The sequence below is a fragment of the Triticum urartu genome, chromosome 7 (genome assembly GCF_003073215.2).
Source record: "Triticum urartu cultivar G1812 chromosome 7, Tu2.1, whole genome shotgun sequence".
Classification (NCBI taxonomy): domain Eukaryota; kingdom Viridiplantae; phylum Streptophyta; class Magnoliopsida; order Poales; family Poaceae; genus Triticum; species Triticum urartu.
In genome coordinates, this window is record NC_053028.1 from 226690013 (window position 1) to 226702887 (window position 12875).

The following is a 12875-nucleotide window of genomic DNA, read 5'->3' on the forward strand; positions in this document are numbered from 1 at the left end:
TTTGTTTAAGCATCACTTCAGTCATTCTGACTGATTCTCTTGGACCCCACTTAACAGTACGATGGTTCCTATGACTCAACGCAGAAGAAAGAGAACTACGAAAGATCTAAGTCTTCGAGCTCCATAGGCTTCATGTGGTGTCTTCTCTTGTCATAGTCTTCAATGTGAATATCTTCATATACCACCTTTGACTTCAATGTCTTCATACATTTTTAGGGGTCATCTCTGGTAGGAAAACCGAATCAATGAGGGACTTCTACCTGTGTTATCCTGCAATTCTCACAAACACATTAGTCCCTCAACTAGGTTTGTCGTCAATACTCCAAAACCAACTAGGGGTGGCACTAGATGCACTTACACTGGCTCCTAGGTACGAAAGGATGAGTCGTGTGGTCGGGTGTCCATTGTGCCACGCGTGTGGCAGTTATCTGCGTCCTAGACATAACATCTTTTCATCACTATTGGGACGAAGGGAGTAACACAAAGTAATACTTATGAAAGAGCAAACTAGAATTTTTCTAAAACCATACCACAAAGTGGGATAACCAGGATCCTTTGATCTGATCCATCTTATGAAATCTATGAGTCAGTATTACTCTAGTGGACTGTCATCGAATCGAATGGCCAAGATTCAATGTTCTGCCACCACTTACCATCTCCATGACAAGTCCACTCATCCTCTCATGACCACTCACGTTGGTCATCCTTAGATTTTCTTGCCTATTGCTCATACCCTTGAACCAACATGACGCCCCCAACCCTAGTGCCCTTCGCTCTCCTCCAGCCGCCGCCGGGGACGAAGATAGAAAAAAAGTTCAATGGAGTCATCTCTATTACAGCGGTGTCATCTTCTATAACTGAATAGTGATTAGTACTTAGTTTGTGAATGATTTGCCAATTTCATTGGGAGCAATTGACCCTGATCCTTACAAGCAGCACCATCCCTGACCGCCACAAAACTTCTCACATTCCCAGCATCAATCGTCTCCCGGCCGCTATCACCTGCGCTCCACTGAATGCTTGACGCTGCCGCCCCATGAAGTTGCAGCAGAGAAGTGGAAGAAGGATGACAAGATGGGCCCATTGTCGTCGCTGATAGCAGCTATGAGCAAGATCCTTCCGACGACGCATTCTCCCCTCTGTACTCCCCCGTCTCTCAGCCTGTAGCAAAGGCACGTGGTGGTGCGGGCATAAGGGCATATGGCGGCGGCAGGACCACTCGCGCCCTTTGCACCCAATCCCTTCATGTGCATTAGTACGTTCGAGCCGATGATCTAGGAAGAGCGGGTCATAGGAGTTTGCGGGCAACACCCCTGTTTGATTTGGTTTGTCGTTTATCTCACATAATTTCTTCCCTAGAAAATGACATGGAACGTAGAAACTGCATTTGAAAAGGTTCGTGCATACTGAATTTTATCAATCCTAGATTCATCAAAATTTATGAATAGGACAATCGTTCATGTTTGCTTCCAACACATGACAAATATGAAAAAATCAAGAGGCAAGTCTTCATTATAAGGAATTTGGAATGATGTCGCGGAGATTGGAAGAACATGAAACTGTAAATAAATAGTGCTTACACTGAATGCACCCAAAGATAACAAGTACACTATAAAACTAATACCTCCTCCCATCCATATTAATTATCGTTGATTTAGTACAAAGTTCTACTATGAGCATCTCCAATAGGTGCCTAATAATAAGACATGGCCACTTTTTGGTCAAAAGTAGTGCTCCAATAGGTGCCCTATATGCAAAAAATTAACTCCAAATTTGCATCAGGGTCGAAATGGGGCACCAAGTGTTGCAAATATGCAACACTTCGGTGGCTAGAGTAAAACAAATTTGCAGCTGCACTGCACCCTTGTGCGACAACCTCACCGAGTCATCGCCGCCACCACCAAGTCGATCGAATCCACACCCTGCTGCCGGATCGCCCCCTCTCATCGTCGCCAACAGAATCCGTTGCCGCATGACTCCCATTTGGCCGCACCACCTCAGCGCCTCCGCCGCCGCAGACACACGCTCGATTCGGCCTCCGCCTGCCCCAACCCGACACCACACCACCTTCGCACCGCCGCTGCCTTGTCCTCGTTGCCGTATCGTGCTCATGTTCCTTGTCTCGTCTCGTTGTCGTACCCGCGTTGCCGCCATGCCGCTGAAGCTCAAGTCCAAGAGCAAGACGAGCTTCAAGGGGGGGGGGCTCCGGCCACTTCAGCGGTGAGTTCTAGTGTGACAACTATCGCTACTAGCTCGACAAGTTCAAGACGACGGACCTCCCGGTGCGAGCCTATGACGTCACAACTTGGCGGTGCGGTCGGCCAGGAGAGGAGCTCAACTTCCTGGAGATCGCAACCTGGGAGGATGAGGAGTTCATCGGTCCGCCAGTGACCATTGTGTCGGTCAATCAGGAGGAGGAGAACAATGACATCCGCATTGTTCCCGGTGAGAGCGATGTAGAGGCCTTGGCGAGGTTCGCGAGGTAGAACCCCTAATATGTCTAGTACGAGGCAGATTTTTTCGAGAAGTGGGACCAAAAGAAGAAGAAGAAGAAGGAGGTGAATAAGGAGGAAGAGGTTAGCCCATCAACGGTGATCAACCTTGAGCCGGAGGAGGAGAACATGAACTCCTCTGAGGAGGAGACCCTGGCATATTGAAACTCCGTCGACACCAACTTGTGTTGGACAGGGTAGAGTAGTAATGATCTTTATGTTTGATCAAGTAGTAGGATGAACTTTTATGTTTAGGGTTTACATCTATGCAATGCTTGGATGTTTGATTGAATTGATCTATGCAATATGATTTCAAGAAAAAATTGTTTTTAGAGAAACTATTGGAGTTGGAGGTCTTTGGTATTGTAAAATCAGCTTTGGGTGTCGCAAAATTTGCTCCAATGACCTTTTGGTGCCCTAGCCCTATTATAGGGCACCTATTGAAGATGCTCTAAATCAACAAGAATTAATATGGATAGGAGGGAGTACCATTTTCATTTATCTATGTCTAGTTACGATGTCAATTTATCTACTTCCAGTTACACCCTTGATGCACATGAAAACGTTGGTATAGTCATGATACCTAGATTAACCAATGGGAAATATTTATTTTGTATGGATTCAAAAGGAATGAAGGGAAAAACTGAAGCACAATGACCAACCAAATCTTTCCACATGGGAACTAATATGAAGCATCTCGACGAAAAGAAGAAACACTATGTTTTATATGCAAAGTATAAAACCTGAGAAATAAAATATGAATTTGCTAAACTAATGTCTCTTAAGAAACCTTCACATAAGTACCGCCATCATGGACCAAAAAGGAATTACAGATTATGGGTTAAAATAGGAATGATGCTCACCCATACACAAATCAAGCAAATCACATAGGAGTAGAAATTCTTCCAAGCTCATTTTATTGCCCATGTGCATGCACCAATGAAGTGAGAACTATGCATGGTTTTTCATTCATGATGCAAGCTCTTGCATATAAGAGATAAATTGACTGTTGGATTATGGGTTCCGGCAAACCCTTGAGGTTCAAACTCTGGGGTGCGCACGAACAACACTCTCTCCCCGACTCGCACGCTCAACAATTCCATGGCCTAGCTCAATGAACCCAAAGAACAAGAGACACGGGGGTTTATAGTAGTTCGGGCCACCTTGCGGCGTAATACCCTACTCCAGTTTGTGGGTGGATTGCCTCGGGGGGCTGAGGATGAACTAGTATAGTGGATGGACAGCCTCAGGAGGTGAGGTGTTCATGAGCTCGATGAGCTGGTGGTTGAGAGGGTGATCTGAATGATCTGTCCCCTTCTACGGTGATGGATAAGTCCTATTTATAGTGGCCTTGGTCCGCTTCCCAAATGTTTTAGGCGGGAAGGGATCCCACAATGGCCAAGTTTGAAGGGGGACAACTAGTACAAGCTATCCTGACAAAAGTAGTCTTCGCCTGCCAAAGGCTCTGGTGATGACGCTGATGTGGGCTCTGCGATGACCTCCGTCCCGCCGTCCTGCTGGTCTTGGTCTTGTTGCACAGATATGGAAACCTTTGCATGATGCCTCGGGACCCCGCGCGTGCGCTTGCCTCCTTAGCACCAAAGAGGAAACTGGTACACTGCACCCGCTGGCGCCCGCCTGGCCTTGGTCCTCATGGCTCACGTCACGCGAGCCTCGCGAGGTGCCCCTTGCATAGATATCTCCGCTCCTCGGGAGCCAGCCTAGTGAGGCTGCCCCAGGGAGGTCTTGGTGTCGCCCTCCTCGTGAGGCTTGGCCCCTCGCGAGGGTCTTGAGTTGTTGCTGTCGAAGATGGGTCGTACCGGGCCGTTGATGGAGCCACGACACGGGCCACAGGCAGGCAAGTCTGGGTACCCCTGTTCCCAGGACGCTGACAATAGCCCCCGGGCCCAAGGCGCATTCGATCTTGGCTTCGAGGCAAAGCCAAAGGGCAAGTGCGGAGCGCCATGGGCCCCAACCACCTGTGGCCTTGATCGACGCGTGGCGTTTGATGGGACATGGGCGCCTCCGCTTCCCCATGTTGCCTCAACATCCCTCTGACTTGACGAGACACTGCTGCACGCAGGAGAAAATCATCATTACGTGCGATCATGGAGGCCGGCGGTTGGCCTCCTTCTGGCTATAAATGAGGGGAGGGGCAGAGCCCCCTCGCTCATATCTGCGTCCTCGCCGATTGCTCCTTCTTCTTCCTCTTCGCCTTGCCGTCTTGCCGCAACCCCCATGGCGCCGACTAGGAGGTTCTCCGCTGCGGAGAAGGGAAAGACCCCCCGCGAGGAGCTGGGGCCGCTCCCACCGAAGAAGTGGTTGAGCCGCTCTCGCGATGTCGGCGTGATGCCGGAGGTGACGCGACCTTGGTACGAGCGGCCGCCACTGGGCTACCCGCTCCCTTTGCATGCGCAAGTGCAGGGCTCAGGAGAAGGCGGGAGTGCCCCGCGCCGCCCGTGCCACGGCCGTGGTAGCACGAGCCGCCGGCCCACGAACCCATGCCGAGGGCTCCTCGCGCGAGTTCGTGATATGGGCGGCGATGCCACCACGCATGTGGATTAAGCTTCCGCGATTCTTTGCTGAAGAGATGCCGCCGAGAGGATCGCTCGAGCTGTGGTTGCAGCATGCCGAGTGCAGCACCTCGGCAACGGGGGCATAGGTCGAGGTCGTCTCCCTGGGCAAGATCTTCATGACTTGTGGATGGGGCGAGGTCGCCCGCACTTTCTGCGCGGATGGGGCCCTCGCAATCCACTTTGAATATGATGGCGCCTCCACGATGTTCTTCAAAGTCTTCGACGAGGAAGGCCGCCGCCTGGGGTGCTGCCTTGGAGGAGGCCGCCAGGATGACATAGCAGCAGGCGCCGAGCCCGCCCCGGCCCTGCTGTCAGTTCCTCTAGCAGCAATGACGGCTCCTGGGAGTCTAGTGAATCTCCTGAGCTTGACGAGTCTCCGGAGATGAGCGACAACAGCTACGTGCCACCGAGCTCACGTCGTGCCCGGAGCGCGGCAGCGGCGTCAGCTCGTCGTCGTCGATGATCTAGATGGGGTTGGTGTCGGCCCCTTGTGGCCCACTGTTGATGATGGCGTCGCCCGTAGTCAGGGTTCCTTGGGGGTTTTCCTTCTTTTATTCCCTGCGAGGAATCGAGATGAACCCCGTGGGGGGTGTAAAGATATTGTAATGCTTTTGCTTCGGTGTTTATCATTCCTTCTATAAGACTTATGGTTGCATATCTCGCTTTGGCATTGTCCCCCTTTTCGTCCTCGCGGTAGCTTAGCGCTCTACGCCGGTAGGTCCCAGTCCCCAGGCAGGCTTCAGCTGTCGTTGGTATGCTAGGTCGCGATGCCATGGTCAAGGCCAAGAGGTGAGCGGCCCAAGGTCCGGTAAGAGCTCCTGAGGTGCGATGCTCAAGAGGTCCCATTTGGCGTGCAAGCAGCGTCCCGAAGGCAGAAAAGGAAAGTGGCATGGCCAAGAGGTGAGCGGCCCAAGGTCCGGTAAGAGCTCCTGAGGTGCGATGCTCAAGAGGTCCCATTTGGCGTGCAAGCAGCGTCCCGAAGGCAGAAAAGGAAAGTGGCATGGCCAAGAGGTGAGCGGCCCAAGGTCCGGTAAGAGCTCCTGAGGTGCGATGCTCAAGAGGTCCCATTTGGCGTGCAAGCAGCGTCCCGAAGGCCGAAAAGGAAAGTGGCATTGCCAGAGTAAGGCTGCCCGAACCGAGAATTCCAATTGCGACATTGTGCTAGCGCAGATATGTGACTTATCTTGTTGAGTCCGAGGCGATTCCTTGCACAACATTCGTTTGCGCTTCAGTGGTAGTGTTACTGGGTGAGGCTCACGCCGGCTTCCCCCTACCTTGCTCATCTAAGTGCCTTGCATCCTCGGGTCCCGACCCTCGAGCAAGCTCAGCCGCCGCTAGTATGCCAGGTCACGGTGTCGTGATCAAGGCCAGGAGGTGAGGGCTGGAGGGTCAGTATGAGCTCCTGAGGCGTGATGCTCATGAGCCCATCCCTTTAACGTGCAAGCGAATCACGCGAAAGGAGGGTGGCCGGCGAGGCCACCCGTAGCCAAGCTCCGTAGATCCCTATGGGTTAGTTCGAGGGGAGAATGCAGCTTATACTCGCGTTTGCTGTCCCGCCACTGATCTTTCCGCAAGAAGATTAAGGCACTGAGAATCTAGTGAGGTGACATGCGCGGAGCAGGCCGCAAGTTAGAGCTCGATCCCTCAGGTTTGTCAGCGTTGCAGGGACGGACCCGAGCACAAGCGCCGTGCCAGCATGTGTAGCCCCCATTGCAGGATGAGCAGGAGACCGGTCAGGAATGCGGGAGGCCGCGAAGGGCAACAAACAAGTAAGCAATAATCATCAAGTAATCCATGGAAGGAGGCAAGCTAGCTTGGATAAATGCAAGAATGATACATGCCGCAGGGACGGACCCACGCGGCCCGGGGATGAAGCAGCCCGAGGGGCGCCCCCAACAGAATAAGTTAAATACGCAAAAGGATACACGTCGCAGGGACAAGCCCGTGCGACTTGGGGATAATGCTACCCGAGGGGCGCCCCCAACTGAATGAATCGGAAAGAGTCACCTGGCACCGTTGCTGGAGGGATGTTGAAGCAGCTGAAGACGCATGTCGAAGAAGTTGCTCCTCACAAGTCGCCCATGTCCAGAGCCTCGGGAGGCTCCGAGGGCCTGGGAGGCTCATGAGGAACCGTCGCCATTTCTGCTAGGACTGCGTGATGTCTGGCCTCCTGAGCCGCCGGAGTGCTTCGTAGGTGGCGCTGGAAGGTAACAACCGTGTTCGGCAGGCCGAATGGCATGAGAACATAGCTGTGAGGTGGACCCTTGCACCAACCAACGCGCGAAGGCCAGAAACGCTCCTGGGATGCGGCCCTGTTGAGCCCTGGGATGTTGGTGCAGACGCGCTGCTCGTTGTCCTCGCCAGGACAAAGAGCCGCGCAGGTGTTGGGCGGCGATCCCCGCGCATGGTCCTCGCCTCTTGAAGCTCCCCGGTCGCCTTGGTGATGAACTCCTGAGCACTGGGCACTCCCTGCCTTGTGCCCTCATGAGGGAAACATGCGGTGAAGCATGCCTCCACGTGGTGCCCGAGCGCCTCCCTCGTGACATTGGCTAAGTCAGAGGCCCTCCAACAGAGAGCCCCGGAGCCCAGCCTGAGGAGGGTGCCGGGCACGCCTCCCTATGCGAGGGAGGGAGGCGCCCCGTCCGTGGGCGCAGGTCCTGAGGTGGTGCCGCTGGAGACACCGCCCTCTTGAAGCTCTTGGTTGCGCAACTGCTTCTTCTTCTTGGGGACAGCCTCAGGTGGGTAGATGGCACCTTCATTATCTAGGTCTTCGGCCACCGTAGCCTGGTAGGCGCGCTCTAGAGAGCACACTGCATCCTTCTCCTCGCAAGCGACCGTGATGATGCCACAGCTCCCTGGCATCTTGAGGATGTTGTAACCATGATGGGTCACTGCCATGAACTTGGCCAGGGCTGGATACCATCAAACCCTAACAAAACTAACTCGATTACATGATAGATCTCATCCAACCCATCACCGTCCAGCAAGCCTACGATGGAATTACTCACGCACGGCGGTGAGCATCATGAAATTGGTGATGGAGGATGGTTGGTGATGACGATGGCGACGGATTCCCCTCTCCGGAGCCCCGAACGGACTCTAGATCAGCCCTCCCGAGAGGTTTTAGGGCTTGGCGGCGGTTCCGTATCGTACAACGTGATGATTTGTTCTCTCTGATTTTTTCTCCCCGAAACTCAATATATGGAGGTGGAGTTGGAGTCGGAGAGGCAACAGGGGGCCCACGAGGTAGGGGGGCGCGCCCTAGGGGGGCAGGCGCACCCCCCACCCTCGTGGCAAGGTGGTGGCCCCCCTGGCCTTCATCTTTGGCAGGTTTTTTTCTTATTTTCTGAAAAGTGTCTCCGTGAAGTTTCAGGTCATTCCGAGAACGTTTGCTCCTGCACATAAATAACACCATGGTAATTCTGCTGAAAACAGCGTCAGTCCGGGTTAGTTCCATTCAAATCATGCAAGTTAGAGTCCAAAACAAGGGCAAAAGTGTTTGGGAAGTAGATACATTGGAGACGTATCAACTCCCCCAAGCTTAAACCTTTGCTTGTCCTCAAGCAATTCAGTTGACAAACTGAAAGTGATAAAGAAAAACTTTTACAAACTCTGTTTGCTCTTGTTGTTGTAAATATGTAAAGCCAGCATTCAAGTTTTCAGCAAAGATTATAACTTACCACATTCGCAATAACGCATAGGTCTCAAGTTTACTCATTTCAATAGCATAATCAACTAGCGAGCCATAATAATAAAACTCGGATGACAACACTTTCTCAAAACAATCATAATATGATATAACAAGGTGGTATCTCGCTAGCCCTTTCTGAGACCGCAAAACATAAATGCAGAGCACCTTTAAAGACCAAGGACTGACTAGACATTGTAGTTCATGGTAAAAGAGATCCAGTCAAGTCATACTCAATGTAAACTAACAATAATGAATGCAAATGACAGCAGCGCTCTCCAACTAGTGCTTTTTAATAAGAGGATGATGACTCGGCATAAAAGTAAATAGATAGGCCCTTCGTAGAGGGAAGTAGGGATTTGTAGAGGTGCCAGAGCTCGGTTTTGAAACAGAGGTGAATAATATTTTGAGTGGTATACTTTCATTGTCAACATAACAACCAAGAGATGGCGATATCTTCCATGCTACACACATTATAGGCGGTTCCCAAACAGAATGGTAAAGTTTATGCTCCCCCTTCCACCACAAGCATCAATCCATGGCTTCCTCGAAACAACGAGTGCCTCCAACTAACAAGAGTCCCAGGGGGAGTTTTGTTTGCAATTATTTTGATTTAGTTTGCATAAAGCATGGGACTGGGTATCCCGGTGACCAGCCATTTATCTTGTGAGTGAGGAGCGGAGGCCACTCCTCTTGAGAATAACCCGCCTAACATGGAAGATACAGACATCCCTAGTTGATACATGAGCTATTCGGGCATACAAAACAGGATATTTATTTGAAGGTTTAGAGTTTGGCACATACAAATTTACTTGGAACGGCAGGTATATACCGTATATAGGTAGGTATAGTGGACTCATGTGGAATAACTTTGGGGTTTAAGGAGTTTGGATGCACAAGTAGTATTCCCGCTTAGTACAGGTGAAGGCTAGCAAAAGACTGGGAAGCGACCAGCTAGAGAGCGACAACAGTCATAACATGCATTAAAATTAATCAACATCGAATGCAATCATGAGTAGGATATAATCCATCATGAACATAAATATCGTGAAAGCTATGTTGATTTTGTTTCAACTACATGCGTGAACATGTGCCAAGTCAAGTCACTTAAATCATTCAGAGGAGGATACCACCCTATCATACCACATCATAACCATCTCAATAGCATGTTGGCACACAAGGTAAACCATTATAACTCATAGCTAATCAAGCATGGCACAAGAAACTATGATCTCTAGTTGTCATTGCAAACATGTTTATTCATAATAGGCCGAATCAAGAACGATGAACTAATCATATTTACAAAAGAGGTCGAGTTCATACCAGCTTTTCTCATCTCAGCTAGTCCATCATATATCATCATAATTGCCTTTCAGTTGCACGACCGAACGATGTGAATAAAAATAATAGTGCATGTGCATTGGACTAAGCTGGAATCTGCAAGCATTCAATAGACAGGAGAAGACAAGGCAATATGGGCTCTTTTGTCAGATCAACAATAATGCATATAAGAGCCTTTCCAACAATTTAATTATGGTCTTCTCCTATCGACCCCCAAAGAAAAGAAAAGAAATAAAACTATTTACACGGGAAAGCTCCCAGCAAGCAAAAGAAGAACAAGAAATCTTTTTGGGTTTTCTTTTTAATTAGTACTACAAGCATGGAAAGTAAACTAATTAAAAGCTACAACTATTTTTTTGGTTTTTCCTAAGGTTTATTAAACACACAAGAAGAAAGCATAAAAAGGAAATTAAACTAGCATGGATGATACAATGAAAAAGTATGAGCACCGACATTTAGCAATGAGTGTGTGAACATGAATATAATGTCGGTGGGAAATACGTACTCCCCCAAGCTTAGGCTTTTGGCCTAAGTTGGTCTATGGCCACGGCTGGCCTGGCGGATATCCATAATAATAGTTGTTGGGGTCGTACTGTGATGCGGCAGCTATCGCATGCTGAGCTGCAGCGTGGCAACGAGCAGCCTCCTCTCTCCTCTCGTACTCATCTGCCTCCTCTCTGGTAATAGTATATCCTCCTCTTGCCTGATAATCAAAGAAAGCAGGAGCAGGGAGAGTAATACAGATAGCACGACGTCTGTCAAAGATTAGTCGATACTGGAGAGGTGATTCGTTCCTCTCGACAAACTAGTGGTGAACCATAGCATTAAAATCTAGATAGGCAGGAGGTAATTCAATATCATCTTCGCGCACATCTATACCAAGAAAATTAGCTATGCGGGTTGCATAAATTCCACCAAAGAAATCTCCATTAAGTCTATTAAGATGCAACCTACGTGCAACAATGGCTCCCAAATTATATGATTTGTCTCCAAACACAGCACTCCTAAGAATACTGAGGTCAGGGACACACACGTGACATGCCTCATCTTTACCATTTATGCATCTACCTATAAGAGAGCAAAATAAAGTATGGCAGGAAAGTGAATGCTCCCTATGGTAGCTTGTGTAATATCTCTAGATTCTCCCACAATTATATTAGCAAGAAAATCTCTAAATTCATATTTGCGAGGATCCCTTATACTACCCCATTGTGGAAGTTTGCATGCAGTGGTAAAATCCTCTAAGTCCATGGTATAATATTTATCATAAAGATCAAACATGACAGTTGGAGAATTACGTGAAGTGGAAAATTCAAACCTCCTCACAAAGGAACTAGTGAGATTATGATATTGACTGCACTTCTCTTCCTCAAAGCTCACAAGATCAGTGTTACACAAATATGCGTTGAATTCTTGTTTTATTCCCGCTCGATCCATAAAATTTTCAAAAGGCCACTCACAAGGACGCACTGGAGCATCTCTTGGTGGCTCTTCGTCAGCATCACGCATTGCAAGCCTGGGTCCTTGCTTCTTGGAAGAACCACCTTGGAACATTTTCCTAAGCATTTTTCTACCTCTGAAAAATTCTGAATTTTTTAATTAAGTTCAAAATAAAAGTAAACCAAACTCAATAATATTGATAGCAACTACTCCTACAAGTGCCTAGGGCCTATATCATGCATCAAAACTACTTTTGACCATATAAATTTGACATGCAAACTCAAGAACAGGGTCACCTAAGCAGCAAAAAAATGCCATGAATAAAGCACTAGAACAAAAACTAATTGGACCAATGGATGAGTCACATACCAAGGAACAATCTCCCCAAGCAGTTTTGTGAGAGGTGCTTTGAGCAAGGAGATAAAAAATGGCAGCAAAACGAGCTTGGACTCGGGTTTGAGCTGGTTTTTCATGTTTGGGGGAGGAAGGAGTGTTTGAGTGCAAGAATAAGTGGAGGAGGGCCACCGTGGGCCCACGAGGCAGGGGGGCGCGCCCTCCACCCTCATGGGCAGGTGGTTGACCTCCCTGGTGTGTTCTCAGTTCCATAAATCCTTAAATATTCTAGAAAAAATCATATTTAATTTTTAGGGAATTTGGAGAACTTTTATTTTTGAGATATTTTTATATTGCATGGATAATCAGATAACAGACAAAAAAATATTTATTTTTATTTTATTTAATATAAATAACAGAAAGTAAAAGTGGGTTACAGAAGGTTGTGCCTTCTAGTTTCATCCATCTCATGATCATCAAAAGGAATACACTAACAAGGTTGATCAAGTCTTGTTAACGAACTCATTCCGAATAACATGGAACCGGAGAAATTTTGAATAACACTATGTTACCTCAACGGGGATATGCACATCCCCAATAATAAGAATATCATATTTCTTCTTGACAGTAGGAAGAGGAAATTCAAAACCTCCAAATATAATCGATGGAATTTTTCCAATAGAGTTGATACTATGAACTTGAGGTTGTTTCCTTGGAAAGTGTACCGTATGCTCATTACCATTAACATGAAAAGTGACATTGCCTTTAGTGCAATCAATAACAGCCCCTGCAGTATTCAAAAAGGGTCTTCCAAGAATAATAGACATACTATCGTCCTCGGGAATATCAAGAATAACAAAGTCCATTAAAATAGTAACGTTTGCAACTACAACAGGCACATCCTCACAAATACCGACAGGTATAGCAGCTGATTTATCAGCCATTTGCAAAGATATTTCAGTAGGTGTCAACTTATTCAAATCAAGTCTACGATATAAAGAGAGA